Below are 22,687 nucleotides of genomic sequence, written 5' to 3'. Positions count from 1 at the left end.
TGTGCATACTCTTGAGAAAGACGGATGTGCTAGCATCTTGAGCTGCAGAAATGAGATTAAATGGCCCCCATCCCTGATCCTGCCATTGATTTTTGTAGCCTTCCCATTAACATGATACTCCACACTCCATCCCTGTATCATTCCTCAGAGGTGAAAACATAGTTTTAGAGTGTAAATAATTAGACCCTCAAAATCCAAGGTGACAAATCTTCCACGCCTCCAATTGCCATGAATCAGAAGACATAAATCAAAGCCTCTTTTAAGGATGTGTTCCTGAGGAGGAAGACATGTTTACAGAATGAACCTGTGTTGTTTCTTTCCCTTTCTTCCTTTTGTCTTCTGTGCATACTTGGCTTTGAATGTGAACTGGTTAGGATAGGGTGGCTATATTAAATCAGGACATTTTTGTTAGAAGGGAAGGTTGCTCTCACAGTAGGACAGCAAGGCCAACCAGAGATAGACCCTAGCAAACAAGGGCATACATTAATCCTGGTTGGGGGTTATAAGGCTTTACATCAAGAGTGTTGGTGTATACTCTGCCTTGTCATGAAATACTTTTCTGTGGGTTGCTCAATATTGCTAATGAGATCATGCAATAAAAGGTAATAAATGTAATACTTACAGTGTCTATCTTTTATCGAGTGCCTACTTTGTAGTACTGAATGTGTAGGGTAATGATTAACAGCATTGGATTGCTTATCACAGTTCGATAGGGCTATCAACTACCGTGTCTCAGTTTTTGATAAATATAAAGCACTGGTACAGACTAAGCACTCAAATAGATGAGCTATTGTTATTCTGTACATAGTCCTTTATATACATAAAATTATCTAATCCTTTCAGGATTTGAGGCAGATATCATTCGCCCAATTCTTTAGATGAGAAAACCGAGGCTCAGCAAAAACATGCTCCCTTTCCAAGGTCACAAAACTAGTAGAAGTTGAAAATTCAAGCGTTGTCTAACCTAGACTTATGTACTTATTAATTTATCCATTTATCCATTTGACACCCTTTAGATTTCTTTACATATGTATTTATTTGTTTGCTGCTTGCTTGTACAAGCTTTTCTCATTCCAGAAAGATTTACAGTAGTTTATAAAAATACACGCATTTTTAAAGGTATGTTAAGAAATTAAAAATAAAGGAAACATGAATAGGAAAAAATAAGATGTGCCCAAACATGAAGTCAGTATTGAAAATATGAACAGGCGACGGGGCGGAGCAAGATGGCCGAATAGGAACAGCTCCAGTCTCCAACTCCCAGCGCGAGCGACACAGAAGACCGGCGATTTCTGCATTTTCAACTGAGGTACTGGGTTCATCTCACTGGGGAGTGCCAGACGATCGGTGCTGGTCAGCTGCTGCAGCCCGACCAGCGAGAGCTGAAGCTGGGCGAGGCATTGCCTCACCTGGAAAGCGCAAGGGGGAAGGGAATCCCTTTTCCTAGCCAGGCGAACTGAGACACACAACACCTGGAAAATCCGGTAACTCCCACCCCAATACTGCGCTTTAAGCAGACAGGCACACCAGGAGATCATATCCCACACCTGGTCGGGAGTGTCCCACACCCACGGAGCCTCCCTCATTGCTAGCACAGCAGTCTGTGATCTACCGGCAAGGCAGCAGCGAGGCTGGGGGAGGGGCGCCCGCCATTGCTGAGGCTTAAGTAGGTAAACAAAGCTGCTGGGAAGCTCGAACTGGGTGGAGCTCACAGCAGCTCAAGAAAACCTGCTTGTCTCTGTAGACTCCACCTCTGGGGACAGGGCACAGTAAATAATAACAAACGCAGCAGCTCTGCAGATGCAAACGACTCTGTCTGACAGCTTTGAAGAGAGCAGTGGATCTCCCAACACGGAGGTTGAGATCTGAGAAGGGACAGACTCCCTGCTCAAGTGGGTCCCTGACCCCTGAGTAGCCTAACTGGGAGACATCCCCCACTAGGGGCAGTCTGACACCCCACACCTCACAGGGTGGAGTACACCCCTGAGAGGAAGATTCCAAAGCAAGAATCAGACAGGTACACTCGCTGTTCAGAAATATTCTATCTTCTGCAGCCTCTGCTGCTGATACCCAGGCAAACAGGGTCTGGAGTGGACCTCAAGCAATCTCCTACAGCTACAACCTACAGCTGAGGATCCTGACTGTTAGAAGGAAAGCTATCAAACAGGAAGGACACCTACACCAAAACCCCATCAGTACATCACCATCATCAAAGACCAGAGGCAGATAAAACCACAAAGATGGGGAAAAAGCAGGGCAGAAAAGCTGGAAATTCAAAAAATAAGAGCGCATCTCCCCCGGCAAAGGAGCGCAGCTCATCGCCAGCAACGGATCAAAGCTGGACGGAGAATGACTTCGACGAGATGAGAGAAGAAGGCTTCAGTCCATCAAATTTCTCAGAGCTAAAGGAGGAATTACGTACCCAGCGCAAAGAAACTAAAAATCTTGAAAAAAAAGTGGAAGAATTGATGGCTAGAGTAATTAATGCAGAGAAGCTCACAAACGAAATGAAAGAGACGAAAACCATGGCACGAGAAATACGTGACAAATGCACAAGCTTCAGTAACCGTCTCGATCAACTGGAAGAAAGAATGTCAGCGATGGAGGATCAAATGAATGAAATGAAGCGAGAAGAGAAACCAAAAGAAAAAAGAAGAAAAAGAAATGAACAAAGCCTGCAAGAAGTATGGGATTATGTAAAAAGACCAAATCTACGTCTGATTGGGGTGCCTGAAAGTGAGGGGGAAAATGGAACCAAGTTGGAAAACACTCTTCAGGATATCATCCAGGAGAACTTCCCCAACCTAGTAGGGCAGGCCAACATTCAAATCCAGGAAATACACAGAACGCCACAAAGATACTCCTCGAGAAGAGCAACTCCAAGACACATAATTGCCAGATTCACCAAAGTTGAAATGAAGGAAAAAATCTTAAGGGCAGCCAGAGAGAAAGGTCGGGTTACCCACAAAGGGAAGCCCATCAGACTAACAGCAGATCTCTCGGCAGAAACTCTTCAAGCCAGAAGAGAGTGGGGGCCAATATTCAACATTCTTAAAGAAAAGAATTTTAAACCCAGAATTTTATATCCAGCCAAACTAAGTTTCATAAGTGAAGGAGAAATAAAATCCTTTACAGATAAGCAAATGCTAAGAGATTTTGTCACCACTAGGCCTGCCTTACAAGAGACCCTAAAGGAAGCACTAAACATGGAAAGGAACAACCGGCACCAGCCATTGCAAAAACATGCCAAAATGTAAAGACCATCAAGGCTAGGAAGAAACTGCATCAACTAACGAGCAAAATAACCAGTTAATATCATAATGGCAGGATCAAGTTCACACATAACAATCTTAACCTTAAATGTAAATGGACTAAATGCTCCAATTAAAAGACACAGACTGGCAAACTGGATAAAGAGTCAAGACCCATCAGTCTGCTGTATTCAGGAGACCCATCTCACACGCAGAGACATACATAGGCTTAAAATAAAGGGATGGAGGAAGATTTACCAAGCAAATGGAGAACACAAAAAAGCGGGGGTTGCAATACTAGTCTCTGATAAAACAGACTTTAAACCATCAAAGATCAAAAGAGACAAAGAAGGCCATTACATAATGGTAAAGGGATCAATTCAACAGGAAGAGCTAACTATCCTAAATATATATGCACCCAATACAGGAGCACCCAGATTCATAAAGCAAGTCCTTAGAGACTTACAAAGAGACTTAGACTCCCATACAATAATAATGGGAGACTTCAACACTCCACTGTCAACATTAGACAGATCAACGAGACAGAAAGTTAACAAGGATATCCAGGAATTGAATTCATCTCTGCAGCAAGCAGACCTAATAGACATCTATAGAACTCTCCACCCCAAATCAACAGAATATACATTCTTCTCAGCACCACATCGTACTTACTCCAAAATTGACCACGTAATTGGAAGTAAAGCACTCCTCAGCAAATGTACAAGAACAGAAATTATAACAAACTGTCTCTCAGACCACAGTGCAATCAAATTAGAACTCAGGACTAAGAAACTCAATCAAAACCGCTCAACTACATGGAAACTGAACAACCTGCTCCTGAATGACTACTGGGTACATAACGAAATGAAGGCAGAAATAAAGTTGTTCTTTGAAACCAATGAGAACAAAGATACAACATACCAGAATCTCTGGGACACATTTAAAGCAGTGTGTAGAGGGAAATTTATAGCACTAAATGCCCACAAGAGAAAGCAGGAAAGATCTAAAATTGACACTCTAACATCGCAATTAAAAGAACTAGAGAAGCAAGAGCAAACACATTCGAAAGCTAGCAGAAGGCAAGAAATAACTAAGATCAGAGCAGAACTGAAGGAGATAGAGACACAAAAAACCCTCCAAAAAATCAATGAATCTAGGAGTTGGTTTTTTGAAAAGATCAACAAAATTGACAGACCGCTAGCAAGACTAATAAAGAAGAAAAGAGAGAAGAATCAAATTGACGCAATTAAAAATGATAAAGGGGATATCACCACCGACCCCACAGAAATACAAACTACCATCAGAGAATACTATAAACACCTCTACGCAAATAAACTGGAAAATCTAGAAGAAATGGATAATTTCCTGGACACTTACACTCTTCCAAGACTAAACCAGGAAGAAGTTGAATCCCTGAATAGACCAATAGTAGGCTCTGAAATTGAGGCAATAATTAATAGCCTACCAACCATAAAAAGTCCAGGACCAGATGGATTCATAGCTGAATTCTACCAGAGGTACAAGGAGGAGCTGGTACCATTCCTTCTGAAACTATTCCAATCAATAGAAAAAGAGGGAATCCTCCCTAACTCATTTTATGAGGCCAACATCATCCTGATACCAAAGCCTGGCAGAGACACAACAAAAAAAGAGAATTTTAGACCAATATCCCTGATGAACATCGATGCAAAAATCCTCAATAAAATACTGGCAAACCGGATTCAGCAGCACATCAAAAAGCTTATCCACCATGATCAAGTGGGCTTCATCCCTGGGATGCAAGGCTGGTTCAACATTCGCAAATCAATAAACATAATCCAGCATATAAACAGAACCAAAGACAAGAACCACATGATTATCTCAATAGATGCAGAAAAGGCTTTTGACAAAATTCAACAGCCCTTCATGCTAAAAACGCTCAATAAATTTGGTATTGATGGAACGTACCTCAAAATAATAAGAGCTATTTATGACAAACCCACAGCCAATATCATACTGAATGGGCAAAAACTGGAAAAATTCCCTTTGAAAACTGGCACAAGACAGGGATGCCCTCTCTCACCACTCCTATTCAACATAGTGTTGGAAGTTCTGGCTAGGGCAATCAGGCAAGAGAAAGAAATCAAGGGGATTCAGTTAGGAAAAGAAGAAGTCAAATTGTCCCTGTTTGCAGACGACATGATTGTATATTTAGAAAACCCCATTGTCTCAGCCCAAAATCTGCTTAAGCTGATCAGCAACTTCAGCAAAGTCTCAGGATACAAAATTAATGTGCAAAAATCACAAGCATTCTTATACACCAGTGACAGTCAAACAGAGAGCCAAATCAGGAATGAACTTCCATTCACAATTGCTTCCAAGAGAATAAAATACCTAGGAATCCAACTTACAAGGGATGTAAAGGACCTCTTCAAGGAGAACTACAAACCACTGCTCAGTGAAATCAAAGAGGACACAAACAAATGGAAGAACATACCATGCTCATGGATAGGAAGAATCAATATCGTGAAAATGGCCATACTGCCCAAGGTAATTTATAGATTCAATGCCATCCCCATCAAGCTACCAATGAGCTTCTTCACAGAATTGGAAAAAACTGCTTTAAAGTTCATATGGAACCAAAAAAGAGCCCGCATCTCCAAGACAATCCTAAGTCAAAAGAACAAAGCTGGAGGCATCACGCTACCTAACTTCAAACTATACTACAAGGCTACAGTAACCAAAACAGCATGGTACTGGTACCAAAACAGAGATATAGACCAATGGAACAGAACAGAGTCCTCAGAAATCATACCACACATCTACAGCCATCTGATCTTTGACAAACCTGAGAGAAACAAGAAATGGGGAAAGGATTCCCTATTTAATAAATGGTGCTGGGAAAACTGGCTAGCCATAAGTAGAAAGCTGAAACTGGATCCTTTCCTTACTCCTTATACGAAAATTAATTCAAGATGGATTAGAGACTTAAATGTTAGACCTAATACCATAAAAATCCTAGAGGAAAACCTAGGTAGTACCATTCAGGACATAGGCATGGGCAAAGACTTCATGTCTAAAACACCAAAAGCAACGGCAGCAAAAGCCAAAATTGACAAATGGGATCTCATCAAACTAAAGAGCTTCTGCACAGCAAAAGAAACTACCATCAGAGTGAGCAGGCAACCTACAGAATGGGAGAAAATTTTTGCAATCTACTCATCTGACAAAGGGCTAATATCCAGAACCTACAAAGAACTCAAACAAATTTACAAGAAAAAAACAAACAACCCCATCCAAAAGTGGGCAAAGGATATGAACAGACATTTCTCAAAAGAAGACATTCATACAGCCAACAGACACATGAAAAAATGCTCATCATCACTGGCCATCAGAGAAATGCAAATCAAAACCACAATGAGATACCATCTCACACCAGTTAGAATGGCGATCATTCAAAAGTCAGGAAACAACAGGTGCTGGAGAGGATATGGAGAAATAGGAACACTTTTACACTGTTGGTGGGATTGTCAACTAGTTCAACCATTATGGAAAACAGTATGGCGATTCCTCAAGGATCTAGAACTAGATGTACCATATGACCCAGCCATCCCATTACTGGGTATATACCCAAAGGATTATAAATTATGCTGCTATAAGGACACATGCACACGTATGTTTATTGCAGCACTATTCACAATAGCAAAGACTTGGAATCAACCCAAATGTCCATCAGTGACAGATTGGATTAAGAAAATGTGGCACATATACACCATGGAATACTATGCAGCCATAAAAAAGGATGAGTTTGTGTCCTTTGTAGGGACATGGATGCAGCTGGAAACCATCATTCTTAGCAAACTATCACAAGAACAGAAAACCAAACACCGCATGTTCTCACTCGTAGGTGGGAACTGAACAATGAGATCACTTGGACTCGGGAAGGGGAACATCACACACCGGGGCCTATCATGGGGAGGGGGGAGGGGGGAGGGATTGCATTGGGAGTTATACCTGATGTAAATGACGAGTTGATGGGTGCAGCACACCAACATGGCACAAGTATACATATGTAGCAAACCTGCACGTTGTGCACATGTACCCTACAACTTGAAGTTTAATAATAATAAATAAACTAAAAAAAAAAAAAAAAAAAAAAAAAAAAAAAAAAAGAAAATATGAACAGGCATTAATTGAGCACATTCACTGTAGCTGACATCATGTAGGAAGTGGGAATTTAGAAGCAAACTGACAAGGTTTTGTCTCTTCATAAATTTGGATTCCAATGGAGAAGACAAATATACAAAGAAATAATTATAGAGTACTAGGCAAAACTGGAGAGAATGTATAAGACCCAACTGGAGCACGTGAAGAGGAAACTTCATCATGTCTGAATAATGCTCATTCCAATCTGGTGTTTTCAGTTTATCTCTTTGTCTTCTGTCTTCCTCTTCTGGCATGTAAGCATCAGGAGATCTGCTATCTTGTTTCCAGCAGTATATCCTGTATCTAGAACACTGATGGCCACATTACTAGTGCTCAGTGAGTGAATGAATGAATGAGGCTTAAAGAGTATGGTTTAAGAAGTTTGAAAAATGCGGAACCACTCCAATATCTGCCCTGGACTCAGGAGGTGACTAGCACAGGCAGTGACATCGAATGAACATTAAAACTAGGCTGGCAAGGCACAGTGGCTCATACCTTTAATCCCAGCACTTTGGGAGGCCAAGACAGGCGAATCACCTGAAGTCAGGAGTTTGAGACCAGCCTGGCCAACATGGTGAAACCCCATCTAAACTAAAACTACAAAAATTAGCTGGGGGCGGTGGCGGGCGTTTGTAATCCCAGCTACTAGGGAGGTTGAGGCAGAAGAATCACTGGAACCTGGGAGGCAGAGGTTGCAGTAAGCAGAGATTGAGCCACTGCACTCCAGCGTGTGCAACTGAGCGAGACTCTGTCAAAAAAGAAAAAAAAAAAAAAACAAACAAACAACAACAAAAAAAACTTGACTAAGAGTCAAAAACAGTGCACTGAGAGTAGATTAGCAAGTAAATATCAACCCACAAGCAAGAGCGGGGATGGTAATAGCTAAGGCAAAAGTAATTCTTCTAGAAAAAACAGCATGCTAAACAGGAGTGATTTGATCTTGACACACCTGGTAATAAGAAATCAAGGTGTTTGAATTCAACTCCCTCTGGCTCCAGGTCTGGACTCTTTCCACGACATGACAATATACAGATGAAATAGAACAGGAGAGCTGAGACAATACTGGAGAAAGAAATAACAAGAGGTTTAGGGGATAAATGAAGGACAAAAGAAGGTGGAGAGTCAGAATATACAAATACTTATCGATTCACTTTAAAAAAAAAACAGATTTCAGCAACAGAGAAAAATTGCTGTGCATTAATCAATGCATCATTAAAATGCATTGCAACAGTGTGATGACCTTAGCTTTTTAAACATTTACTAGTTTTAACTCCTTTTATTCACATTTTTTAAATATAAAAATCTTGCTATGGGTTTGAGAAATTGGTTTGAGAATCAGAATAGAATTCTTGGCGAATCTCTAGCAATTCTATATTCTAAACCTAGTTCCTTCAGTTGTGAAAGAAAGCCTTCAGTTGTAAAAGAAAGCAGAGGCAGTAACTTCCCCTCTTGGGGCTTCAGTTTCTCCTCGTGTCAAGTGAAGAATTTGAAATCAGTTATTCCTAAGTTTCTCTCCAGCTATGTCCATATTTCCAGGACTCTAGACAAACACAGGAGGCCTTGTTCTGGTCCCATCTCTGTGTCTTATTTTTGGTTCCACTCTCTTTTCTCTGTCCCTTGTTTCCTACTCTTACAAGTAGGAATAAAATGGTGAATATTTCCATAAAGCTTTCATGTTTGGGGACACCTGTTTATATGAACTTGCTTTAAGGCAATGCCATTATCTGCCCTCTCTTTCAGAACCTTTGTAGATCAAATGAGGTCATGAATATGTAAGTACTCTGGTAACTACTAATTGCAGTAATATAAAATAATAAAATGTCTTCTGTGCTATTACTATTTTTACTTAGACGTGGTAGTCTGTTTTCAAGAGAAGCAGAAAGTCTGTCAATTTTCAAGTCACTTTATAATGAACTTTGCAGTTGATTAAGAATACAATAAGGTAAAATTAAACTATGTGAAATAAAATAAAATAATAAAAGAGAAGATTTGGTCTACTAATATGGTGGAGAAGACAGAATATGGACCCAGACAACAAAAAGCAATGTAGTAAATAAGGACACCTAGAATAAAGGAAGAGTGGGTGGGGACCCTCAGTTTCCTCATCTGTAATAGGGTAGTGCAAACTGGGAGGAATGGGAGTGGGCAGGTGGCCAACTCAAAAGCCTACAGTGGGACCAGACCCATCTTAACCTGATGTTAGGAAATGGGGCTGGGTCAGCCGGGGGCTGGGATGGGAGTGGGGACTACCTGGGCAGCTGTGCTGCATGTACACTTTGTACAAGAGGCAGCTCTACCGAGCTCCAGCTGATGTTTGCCCTGTATGATTTATTCGGAACAGAGGCCAATTCTAGTAAAAGATGCCAGAAATCTGTATTATGATGTAAAAATCTCTTGATTTTAATTGTTGGTAACTGAATTTAAAAAACAAATCAAAACAAAACAAAACAAAAACCTCTTGCCAGGAAAAAAAAAAAAATGAGAGAGAGAAAAAAAAGAAATTAAGCCTAGTCTAAATATTTGATGGTTTTTCATTTTGGATTGGATAATCTCTAACTTCTCTTTCTGCTCTAACATTCTAAAATGCCATAAGGTACAAATTGGTATGAGAATACTGTCTGAAAACAGACCCGTTGGTCCTGGGTGGTACTAATTGATCATAATTACAGCAATAATATTAACATCTTATACATATGTAACAAATAACTACTTGCAAACTACTTTGGTGCCCATCTTATCTACAATTCTAGTAATCCATGTGCTAAGCCAGATATTAGAGAAACTAAAATCTAACAGAGGTTAAAAGAATGGCTTAAGATCCTATGGCAGGCTTATAGCAAAACTAGGACTGAAAGATGATGTCTCAAATGTTATGGATGAGTATTTTCCTTACCAGAGTGACAAAGATATAATGGGGACCATTTTTCCTGCTGACATCTTTACATCCTCTGAACAAGGGGCACATTGGGATGAAGAGTGGTGTGTGAGAGCCATTTCTTGCTAATTGACACATTGGCAGGAAGTAGGCAACAGAACTTCCCTCCAGGTGTTTCTCCCTTGGGGCTTCCAGATTTAGAAAGAAGACCTGGGTAGGGGATTCAGTGACAAGCCAGATCCTCCCAAGGCCCTGGGAAGGCCAGAGGCAGAATTTCAGTCATGGTGCTGGGCTGGGTATCCGTCCCTTAGCTACTGAATAGTGGGAAGTCCCAGGATTTTGAAGGAGAGGTTGGAACAGACGATGGTGACATGGGCCTGTGCAAAGCTTAGGCCAGCAGCCATTTACCAAACAGCATGAGCATCTTTCAGAACTTCAGCAGCCAGTGAGGCTGTAGCAGAGCCTCTAGCCCTGGCTCTCAAGCGCAACACATTTTTGAGTGAAAAAGTTCAAGGGGCTTAGTGTTGTAAGACTTCCCAGAAGAATCCCATTTGGTGGGATTTGTTTATTGCAAGGAATCTTTGGGGTTGACAAGGTGCAGACTTCTCTCAAGGCATCAACAGGGACACCTAAAGGAAAACATCTATGAGTTCCACGTCTGGCAAAAGTCTATGAGTAGGGTGAGCACTTGATCATCTGGTTTGTGTTGGGTGGTTGCAACTTGACCTGGATTTTTCTTTCAGTCTTAAGAATGTCATCATTAGAACAATAAATTAGGTCATTAAATTAACAGTAAGTGTTGCCTGACCAATGGAGAAATGTGGGAGAGAAACCGGGAATAAGAGATGAGGAAAGAGTGAACCTCAGCTGATACCATCATGAGTCAACACGATCATGTGGGCCCAAACAGCACAGATTAAAGTAGACATAGACTAAAGAGAGAAAGACTACGAAAAAAGCTGTTGGACTCATTATTTGGTAAAATTCCTGAACAAGATTTCTGTAGAAGTTGAAACTTAGGAGCAAACAACAACAGTAATAGCAGCTATCATTTAACTAGTGCCCACTAAGTTCCAGGCACTTTGCTAAGAGGCTAGATGTTAATCAGATTTCATCCTTACAGCAGCAGTCTGAGGCCAGAGTAGCCCCAAGTTAACAATGAGAAACTCTGGAACCCGGCGAGGTTTAATGATGAATAAGAACACATGCAATGAATAAAGCATTAAAAGAGTTCTGCCACACACTAGCTGGGAACACTTCTAACAAAAAGTTGTGGAGCTGAAGGAAGGAAAGCAAGAAATGATTGTCCTTTCACTCCCAGGGCAGTAAGACTTTCCCTTCATCAACATATATTCAGTTCCTCCCATGAGTCCAGAAGGTGCAGGATTCTCCAAGGATTACCACTGAAATATAAGAAATATTTTCTTCACTAGCCATGGAAACTGTGTTCTATGGTTGGAGAGGAGAAATGATGTCAGAAGCACCCTAACATAGTAAAAAGCACATAGTCTTGAGTTGGATGCTCTGAGACTGATGCCAGCTTTGCCTAGTGCCTGTCACATGCAGGGGCTATTAGTCACTTAGCTATTCAGACCCTCAGTTTCCTCATGTGTAAGCTGGAGCTGGAAATAAGGTCAAGTGCATGAGACTGTGAAAATCAAATATGATAATGTAAAATTATCCTGTGCACTGTAAAGGGATTTTCTAAAATAAGCTCTCCTTCCTGTATGAAATATTTAGAGGAAATTAAGCAAGAGATGTAAGTGCAGCACGTGTCCAAGGAAAACTAACTTCCAAGAATCCTTAAAGTCTCTAGATCGGTTTATAGTCTCTCAATGCCTAGGGATGCCATCTACCGCTGTGTGTGGACTCTTTCTCGTTCTCTTTTTTAATTGAGAAACTGCATTTTGCTATCCCCTGTAGCTGTTTCATAGGTCATTGCTCTTTAGTGCTGGATGCCATTTCTGCTCTTCTGTTTCCTTTTTATTCAACCATGTAATAATTTTTCCATAGCTGGTGAGCTCACTCTGAAAAGGGGACCAGCAAGTTGCAAATCTCTGGGTACTGGGTGGAAGTCACTTGCCTTGATTTAAACCCTCAATAATGTTTTTAATACTTAGGATTAACCAGTTCCATAAATATGTCAAATATAATGGCATCCTTTCTGCATGAGCAGTGACATCCAATAAATTATGGAATTTGTGGATTGTGTGCAATTCTATACAAAGTATGAAAGACAGAAACAATTAATTGTTTGGTTGTGTGAGTGCCTACAGTCATATACATATGTGTGTTTTAATAGTCTTGTCCTGAGAAAATATTGCATTGCGTATAGGCACACATCTCTCCTGTCACCTTAGAAACAATCACACCAGCTGATATAAAGTACTACTTCTCATAGCTTTTGTCTTCATAATAACATTTTTGAAATAATTTATGGGTTATTGTTATTTTAATTCACCAGCAATTTCATTATGATAATAAACCCTGAGGGTCTCCTTGTTTAGTTCTGCAAAATTCTTTTCTACCTCAGCTCCCTTCCTTCTTAAGCTGAAGACATTTGTACACGTAAATGTCAAAAAGATTGGGAAAAAAGGAAGGGAAAGGTTGTGATAGAAGAAGAAATAAGGTCTTTTCATAAAGAGGATAGGGAAGAAGGAAACAGTGGGTATACCACCCTCCATGGACTTTATGCAAATCAACCACCCAGAGCTGCTTATTCTTCTTAAAAGCAATTGCAAATTTCATAGAACAGCCATCTCCTGCCGTGCACTGAACTAAAAACTTAGCAAGTTTTATTCTCAATAATACAAGGAAATGAAGCAATTTGCTCAAGATCATATGTCCAGTCATCAAAAGGACTGGTCAGTGCCTGGGTGAGTAATTCTGTTTAATACTATAAGTTCTTATTAGACACTCCACTTGTCCACAGATTTGATTTAAATCCCATGAGATAAAGGAAGGATTTTGATTTGCATGCATCTTACACTTTATCTTATCTCTATGTTGATTTAGACCTTGATGATGATGCATATTACTTATTGTATACTCTCACATCTCAACAATCCAAACACCTTACCATGTTCCACAGTGACCTGCTTAATCTGACCCCTGGCACATCTCAAATCACAGTCTCTGTCTGTAGCAGATTAAAAAAATGGACACATACTTTGCAATACCACCCATCAAGAGACTAAGTAACTTTCCTCATCCTTTGAATCTAGTGGGCTCTTGTGACTACCTATAGAATTGGTGGAAGTGATGCTGTGCCTTCTGTAACAAGACACCTGCGCTCAAGGAGGCTTTTAGCTTCTGCCCTTGCCTCCCTGAATAGTGTCTCCATGTGAAGGTCAAGCTAAACTACTGGAGACATGGCTCCACCAAGAACCAGTAGCAGCTGCCCAGGCAAAGCCATCTTAGACCATCCAACCCTAGTCAAGACAGCAGAATGACTGCAGCTCTGAGAGTTGTGTTTTAAGCTGCTAAGTTTTCAGTGGTTTATTAGGCAGCAATACACAACTGAAATACCCTTTCACCCTCCCAACTTTAAGCTCCAGCCTTTCCGATCTTCTCTGAAGACTTGGAACATGCCATTGAATTTTCCACCCTGAGACTTTGCATATGTTATTCCTTATGCATAAAATGTCAAATGGTTTAACTCCCTTTTATCATTTAGGCCACCCTAGCTTAAAATTCACGTGCAGAGAGAATTCTTTACTGAGCACCCATGTACCCCAGGTTTCTTATTCTTCGTATCAGCCCTTTATTATTTTTTCATTGCACATATCACAAAGAGCAATTAATTAATTTGTTTGTTTGTTATTCCATATTTTCCCCCTATCCAGATGTAAGCTCCATAAGAATGGTTGGAAGCAATGTTTATTCTGTTTTCCACTTCACCTTACGAGAGTGCCAGGAAGAGGGTCTCATCCATATCTCTTTGGATCCTTTTATCATTTTCCTGCATACTTTCACTGAGAGTGCTCGCATATCCATCAGCCAGCACTTGCTTCTCTTTTCTGAGGGCTTCCCAGGCTGCTGAAGTCCAACTTGGATTGCCTGCATGAAAACACAGAGAGCTAAAGGCTGGGAATTTGCATAGCCTTAGCCATTTGCCAAGGAATGGGGTGATAACTGTAAACACTCCAGCTCCCTTGTTCCCTAGTCAGGAAAACACTAATGTGTGATCTCCCTGTCTGCAGTGCTCACCTGCAGGACCTTCCTTGCTGGTTTTCTTCATGGCGTTTATAATAAGTGCATTGTACCTTTGATTGCCTTTCTTCCTTGCCCTGTCCTACTTCTCCAGTTCTCTGGAGGTTTTTCCAGGAACACTTCTTAGTAAACACCACTCTCACACAAATCCTTGTGTCAGAATCGACTTCTGGGGAAGGTACTCTAAGACAATGTGCTTGTGAAATAAATTTATTAAAGCAGTCCTTGATTTCCACACCATTGCTTTTCACACTGACACCCTTAAACCAATTTCACAATCAGAGCTCAGACACACTGCATCAACACCACATTTTGCAGTCAAGTTTGTGTAATTATTGCAATGTTTTATTGCAATTTGTCCCAGTGTTTTATAAAGATGAGTGGGAAATGGTAACAAATGAAAGCGCTGACACTAACAGTAAGCCAACTGAGACAAAGATAAATACCACTTGTGTGCTTAAAGTGAGGAATTATTGGCAGTATTGGAAGGTTCCATGGACTGAAGCTGGCCATTTGGAAAATAAAGAACAAATACCAAATTAAGGCACACATAAGGAAATTAGTGAAACAGATCATCAGGGACTGTATTAGAAGATGAGGTTTACTGAAGAGTCTGAAGAAGTCTTTAAAAGTAGGGAAATTATAAAAGTTGGCACCAAAAACACTTCCAGACTTCCAAAGGCAGAGAAGTTTACAGAACCAGAGAGCCATTCTCAGGAATGGGCTTGCCTTGTGCTCCCTTGTTGAGAGAAGAAATAGTCTTGTGCTCAAGACTCACCCAGCAGATATTTCAAGAAATCTTGTAAAATTTTATCAAAGTCACCCCCACAGTCGCATGCTGAATTATCTACTCAGTCTCTTGCAAAATCACTACCAGTCAGTCATCCTCCTGCATTTAAAAATAAATTTCTTCTGTTTTCTAATGTCACTTTAAATAAGCTAGAAAAAGAAATAGGTTCTTTGGGCAAGAAATTACACAAGAAAATGAATTCTACTTGCATTTAAAGTTTAAGCCAATTTTTAATGTTTTAAATAATCATTTTTTGCATCATTTAAACATTTAGGAACACTTTTGGATTCCTTGGAACATAATACTCCCATATCACATGCAAGGTTTTGGGTGCTTTCAGTTTTGTTCATTTAGCTTTTAGTTTCTTTCTTTAGGAATTGATGTGTTATGCATGGCAGAAGAAACATCCGTAGTCTGAGAGAGTAAGATACAAATCACAGCTCTGCCCCTAATTATGCAACCTCTTGGTAGCTTATTTTTCCAAACCTCAGTTTATTTATCTGTAATAATCCTTCCCCTGTAGTCTGTGGTGAAGAATAAGTGAGGGAACTGAGATAAAGCATATAGGGCAGAGCTGGCATTCAGTGAATCTTAATTCTCTTTTCTGGGCTCTCTATCACAAAACAGTTGGGTTAAAAGTTTTGTCTAAGAATTGGACTGCCTTGGCTTGAGGACAAAGTCTGAACTCCTCAGCCTGACACACAGAGCCTTACGTGATTTGATCTCCTTGTATCTCTCCTAGCTCAACCAACTCCTGTCCTTCACCACACGGCTTACCCTGTTCTCTCTGTTGCCAGGCTGGAATGCAGTGGTGCAATCTCGGCTCACTGCAACCTCTCCCTCCCAAGTTCAAGCGATTCTCCCTGCCTCAGCCTCTTGAGTAGCTGGGACTATAGGCCCGTGCCACCACGCCCAGCTAATTTTTGTATTTTTAGTAGAGACGGGGTTTCACCATGTTGGCCAGGATGGTCTCAGTCTCGATCTCGTGATCTGCCTGCCTGGGCCTCCCAAAGTGCTGGGATTGCAGGCGTGAGCCACCACACCCAGCTATGGCTTACCCTGCTCTAAAGGAGCATAAGGAGCTGCTCACTTCTCCTCTGGACCCCATCCAGATGAGACATCCACCTAGACTCCTGGAGTCCCCACGTCCTTCAGGCTTGGCAAAGTATTTGTCCTGTGCAAGTGCTCACACACCTGGGCCTCCCTTAACACAACACTTGTCATAATTTTGTAAACCTCTTTAATGCCCATCTCCTTTTTTAGATTATAATCTCCTCAAATAGGAATATTCCACTACCTTATTCTGATATACATCAGTCACCGCTCTAAGCTCTTTCCATGTGGACCTCATTTTACTATTCTTATAACTCTATGAGATACGTATTATCATTAGCCCCATTTTACAGGTGGGAACAACAAAAGAAAAAGAAAAGTTAAATGATTCTGCCGCGATCAAATATCTAGCAAGCAACAGAGCAGGCTCTATTATCTCCATACTAGAACCCCATGTCTTGCTCCAGTGTGGGATGAGATGCCTGCAGATAGTCAATAAAGGCAGAGTGAACAAGTTATTCCATCCCAGGGAAGAAAATGAGATCTGAGCAGGGATATAAATAGGTTGAGACAAAAACACACACTGCCAAGGTTTATTAAGAAAAAGGCAAAGAGCTAGCAAATAAAACCTAGAGTTTAGGAGAACCTCCTGCCTCCAGTGTCATCAGTTGATTCTGAAGCAATGGGGCATGCACCTGAATCCATTGTCTAGCTAGGTAACCTGCCCCTTGCAAATCCTCACTCACTTCATCTATTAAAGAAGAGTAATGAATGAACTCTGAAGCCCTCCCAAGATGAAATGTTTATGTTCTGTGATTCTAACAGAGGAATCTGACTTTAGGGACTTCCATTTGCTGTCTCTCTCTGCCTATCAATGGTCACCTTCTCATCATTTCTGTCTCAACAAAAATGTCAATACAGAATAGTGGTTAATATCATCAACTCTGAAATCCCAGTGTTGCTAACTTTGAAGCAGTGTGATCTTAGATGCACTATTTAACCTCTCAGTACACCACTTCTGCGTATCTGTCTGTGCTACTGGAGAGAGGGCTAACATATTGCTTAAATGCCTAGTGCCTAGAGTCCCATATCTTGTAGTCGTGGCCATGGGAGGAAAATGGAAATTGTTTCCAGATTTATTTTTATTTTTATTTTTTCAGAGATGGAGTCTTGCTCTGTCACACACGCTGGAGTGTAGTGGCGTGATCTCGACTCACTGCAACCTCTGCCTCTTGGGTTCAAGCAATTCTCTTGCCTCCGCCACCCAAGTAGCTGGGATTACAGGCACCTGCCACCGCGCCCAGCTAATTTTTGTTTTTTTATTAGAGACAGGTTTTCACCATGTTGCCCAGGCTGGTCTCGAACTCCTGACATCGTGATCTGCCTGCCTCAGCCTCTTGAAGTGCTGAGATTACAGGCGTGAGCCACCACACCCGGCCTGTTTCCAGATTTTTACCAAGTTATTGCACATTATTATTTAAAACCATCTAGTCCCCAAAATAAAAACCAATACTAAATATAGTTAGATATAAGTAAAAATAGAGATAGAGACAGAGCTAAAGGAACTCAGAGGTAATTTTCTCAACACTATCTCCAACCTGTGAGTCAAAGATTGAGTGAAACAGCTACCATCGGAGTAGATGACTGATCATCCTTACAGTGTTATGTTCAAGTCTAATTTGGATTAATGCATGAGACAAACATAATGTGTATACAAACTGTGGTTGAAAAATGCTGGCTAGATACAGAGGTCAAGTCCACGTAGTACCAAAAAAAAAAAAAAAAAAAAAAAAAAAAACCTGGCAAAAATCAAAACGTTCTGTTCCAGTTAATTAAAGGACAAATGCAGGGAAATATTACAAGTAAGATTTTCTAAGTAAGATTTAATTTCCCTTTAATTTTCTTTCTTGCTATTTTACATTATACGGAGCCTGGCCCAATTTGCATACCCAAAGACTTTCAAACATAAAATTCACACTTTAGCCTGTTCTTCACCAAGTCAGTTGATTTAGATCTCTCTTCAGCTTTTCAAGAAAATGAAAATGGGTAAGAAGATGAAAAGGAGGAGAAAGAGGAGGAGAGAAAAAGATTAAAAAAAGAGGGAAAGTGGAAGAAAGAGAAGAAAATTAACCTCTGAATTAAAACTTATAGTTTTAATGATAGACAAAATATCAGAATCTTTTGTCCTCAAAATGAATAAAGCCAGAAAAACATTTCCTTAGATATGACAAACTTTACACATCTCCCAACATACACAAATACATAAATATTTACCTGTCAAGGTATGATATATGTGGTATTACATTAAGATATACAGAGTATTTTCTAGATAAAAGCTACAAAGGAGTATCAAAGTAATACACAAGCTGAGTTTCCCTTATCCAAAATGCTTAGGACTATAAGTGTTTGGGATTTGAGGTGTTTTGTTGTTGTTGTTGTTGTTGTTGTCGTCGTCGTATTTTGGAATATTTGCACTATTCTTATATTAGTTCAGCATCCCTAATCCAAAAATCCTAAATTTGAAATGCTCCAGTGAGCATTTCCTTTGAGTGTCATGTCAACGCTCAAAAAGTTTCAGATTTTGGAGTGCTTCAGATTTCATAGCTTTGGATTTGGGCTGCTTGGCCTGTACTATGATTATTAATACTCTCTTTCTCTCTCTCTCTCTGTGTGTGTGTGTGTGTGTGTGTGTGTGTGTGTGTGTGTGTAAGTTGATAGACAAATGGAACCTTAAATTTGGTGGAGCAAATAAAAACCTACCATCTCTTAATTTTCAGAGACTTTTAGAAGCATGGAATATGTCATCTTGAGGTCAAAGTAATCATTTTAATATTAGGAACTTGAAGCCCAGGGAGAAAAACTCTGCCTTCAGAGGGGCAGAGATAGCTGGATCTTCACCAAGAGTTTCTATTTTACTTTGTCCTATAGAGTTGCTGCTGAGAAGTGGCTGTCCATTTCCCAATCTCCCTACATTCAGGTGAGGACATGTGATCACTCTTATCAATGGACTTCTAGGGCAACCACAGGCATCCACCCCAGGCATCTCAGTTGCCTGAACCATCTTGGATTAAAAAGTAACTGTGCTCCCTCCAATCTCCCTTCCCCAACTTTCTGACTGAATACAGAGAATCCGGAAGTTCTTCAAGATGGCAATGCCACAAGATGGAAAAATCTTGTGTCCCTGAATTATCAGGTAGAAAAATGTCCACACTTAACCAAGAATGACTATATTGAACTTTCTTTGTGAGCCAGAAATAAACTTTGTGATAACCTACTGAAAAAGTGAGGATTTTGCTTACTTCTGTGGCTAGTGTCCTACTAAGTAGCACAGATCCCTAGATCCAAGACTACAGACCAGATGTCCTGATCGCCCTTCTAGTATTTATTTTGTCATTCAGATACATTTGTAGAGTCCATACATTCTTGTGTTTCTGGATGCAGTCCAGATTCCATTACTGGCTGTATCTTTTACCTCCTTATCCCAAGAACCTAGCACAATGCAACACACACAGTAGATACTCAATCAACATTGATCGAGTGAAAGGCCATCAGTTATCTCAACTGTAAAAAGGGAATTATAACTTTTTAAATACTTGAAATTAAGGTAATGGATTGTAAGATTTTGCGAGTTCTTAATGCTCCGAAATCTGTAAAATCTCTAGTTCAATAAGTCCTCTATAGTCTTCTGCTTTGATGTGTTTTCAGTTTATCCTTGGCTCTGATATTGTAAAATTTCAATTGTGTGATTTTTTTTCTAATATTTATCTATGTTTGGTGTTGCATGAACTATCTGGTTTTGGTTTGAATTGAGGGAAAACACGGCTCTCTATAATTTACCAATGCAAGTCAGAGAAGCTAATATTTATCAAGGAATTGATAAGAAAAAGCTAAGTAAATTGTGTGATTAAGTCCAGGCATTCTGTTTAGCATATTATGTATGTCTGCTCATTTTAACAATGACCCTGTTATTTTTATTTCATAGATAAGAAAACATATTTAGAAAGATTAAGTAACTTTTCCAATGCCAACTACTTACAAAATGGTGGAGTTTGGATAGGAATAGAGATGCCTCTGATTTAGAAGTCTCTGATTAGGGTTTCTAATTCTCCAGGTTCGGCCACCCAGTTGCATGCAACAGAGAAAGACTTTTGCTAACCTATACAAAAAGGAAATGTATTAGGATTGAAGATGAATGTAAGAGAACAAACCTACAAACACAGTTAAAATGGAACAAGGATCAAAGCAGTTACTGGAATTCAAGGACAGTCTCTTCTTCAGAGGGCATTTGGAATGGGGACACATCAGCTTCATCTGTTTTCAGGGTTTGTGTTACTCCATTCAAGAGATGTATTCAACGGCAAAAGACTCTGGCCTCATTCAAGTCACCTACCCACCCCTTGGCAAGGAGAGAGTGGGACACCATGAGTGGCAATCCCACCAAAACTCTAGTCAATAGAGTGAGGCAGTCCCCAAAGTAAAACAAGGGTTCATTGCTAGAAATAGGGGGAATGGAATTGAAAAGGCTAAAAAAGAGATGTCCACTACAGCAGGATGCAAGAGGAACATACGACCTGTCCTGCAGCTACCAAAAGCTACAGGGCCAACAAAATGCCAAAAGATATATTTCTATTTCCTCCCTGAACTCAGCCAAACTCTGGTTCAAATCCCTCCCATATTTAAGAGGGTAGGTTCTGCCTTGACTCTAGACTAGAATCTTGTTATTTACTGACTTAGTCTATTCTCATTCTGCTAATAAAGACATACCCAAGACTGGTAATTTATAAAGGAAAGAGGTTTAATGGACTCACAGTTCCACATTGCGGGGGGGGGGGGGCCTCACGATCACGGTGGAAGACAAAGGAAAAGCAAAAGGACATGTTACATGCAGCAGGCAAGAGAGCTTGTGCAGGGGAACTTCCCTTTATAAAACCATCAGATCTCATGACACTTATTCACTATCATAAGAACAGCAGACCAACGATTTAAGTACCTCCCACTAGATCCCTCCCATGGCACGTGGGAATTATTACAATTACAGGTGAGATTTGAGTGGGGACACAGACCCAAACTATATAACTCAGGTACTAGCTTTGTCTGGGCAAACTAAGCCTTTAAAAGTCTCAGTTTTTCACCAGTGCAAAGGGCTAGTATCTATCCTTTATATACCTAGTTTGTAGGGTTGCTGTGAGAGTTCAATTCAATAAGGCAAAGAGCTTGCTGCATAGCATCTAAGGCATCCAAAGAATTCAATAAATATTATCTATTACTACTATTATTAAATTACCAGGGTGCAATTCTTGTCCTTCTCCCAAACACAGAACATTTGTGGGCAAAAGTAATGGTTTTCAAAGGTCAGCCCATGATCAAGTACTCAACAATCTGCAACAAAATGAGAAAAAAAATGAGTGAAATTATTTTTATGAAGCTAAATATATTCACTTTTTAAAATGTTAAGATCTTTATAAATCCATAGCGATAAAGTAATTGGGAATTTTAAAAATGTATTTATGCATTTTTAATTACCAAATTTAAAGGTCTTCAACTGTATGTCTGTCCATAAATTGTTTTCATAATTTTACTAACCATGGATCTTGAGATCTGAGAACACCTTGCTCACGTCACTGTATCAGCATCCTTTCCAGATGCTTCCCCCATGGTGTCCCTTGTATTGGAGGAGTTCTTAGTCCCCGTCCCCTTGTTCTCTATCCCCAACTTCATTTTTCTGTGAAGTATTATTTCTCTGTGAAATTACACATTTTTTTATTTATGTATTTATTGCCTGTCTTCCCTTTTAGAATGTAAATTCCAGCAACTATTATTAAAATCTGTATCTTCAACTCTTACCATAGTCCCTGATGCGTTAATATGTTCGTCCAAAAAAAACAAAGATTTTAGAATATACGAATGAATGAATAATGCAGAATTCTGTAGCTGAAAAACCCTGCTTTTTAGAACCAGATACAGCTCATGTAAAACCCAGCTCTGCCATCCTTCTCATCTGCAATATGTCCATAAGGGTTATTGTGAGGGTTAAATGAGGAAATGAAAGCCAATTCCTGTATATGATAATCTCCCCTCAATTGCTATGTCTCTGGCCCTGGCTTGACTTTAGTATTGTTCCAAAATATTTTTTTCAAATGTAATGTCCTATTCCTTCTGCAGAGGAGAAAAAAATAATACCTTTCCCTCGGCCATCACAAGAGTCATAGCTGAGACCCTTATAACAAAAGACAGATTAATTTTTAATAAGCATAGAAAATTTACTTATCAAAGTTTCACTTGACACAGGAGCCTTCAAAATGGAGACACAAAGACTCAGGG

General features: G+C 40.0%; 1 long non-coding RNA gene across 1 annotated transcript; it reads right to left on the bottom strand.

Annotated features, from left to right (window-relative positions):
• Positions 1 to 13,697: 13,697 nt before the first annotated feature.
• Positions 13,698 to 21,718, bottom strand: LOC140712334 (uncharacterized). Its single transcript, XR_012093865.1, has 3 exons — positions 21,651 to 21,718; positions 20,403 to 20,522; positions 13,698 to 14,370 (listed from the first exon to the last, which is right to left on the bottom strand). It is a non-coding gene; the product is annotated as an uncharacterized lncRNA (long non-coding RNA).
• Between the last annotated feature and the right edge of the window lie 969 nt (positions 21,719 to 22,687).

Source organism: Chlorocebus sabaeus, chromosome 8, assembly GCF_047675955.1.
Source record: "Chlorocebus sabaeus isolate Y175 chromosome 8, mChlSab1.0.hap1, whole genome shotgun sequence".
NCBI lineage: Eukaryota > Metazoa > Chordata > Mammalia > Primates > Cercopithecidae > Chlorocebus > Chlorocebus sabaeus.
This window is presented reverse-complemented; position numbering and strand designations above follow the sequence as displayed.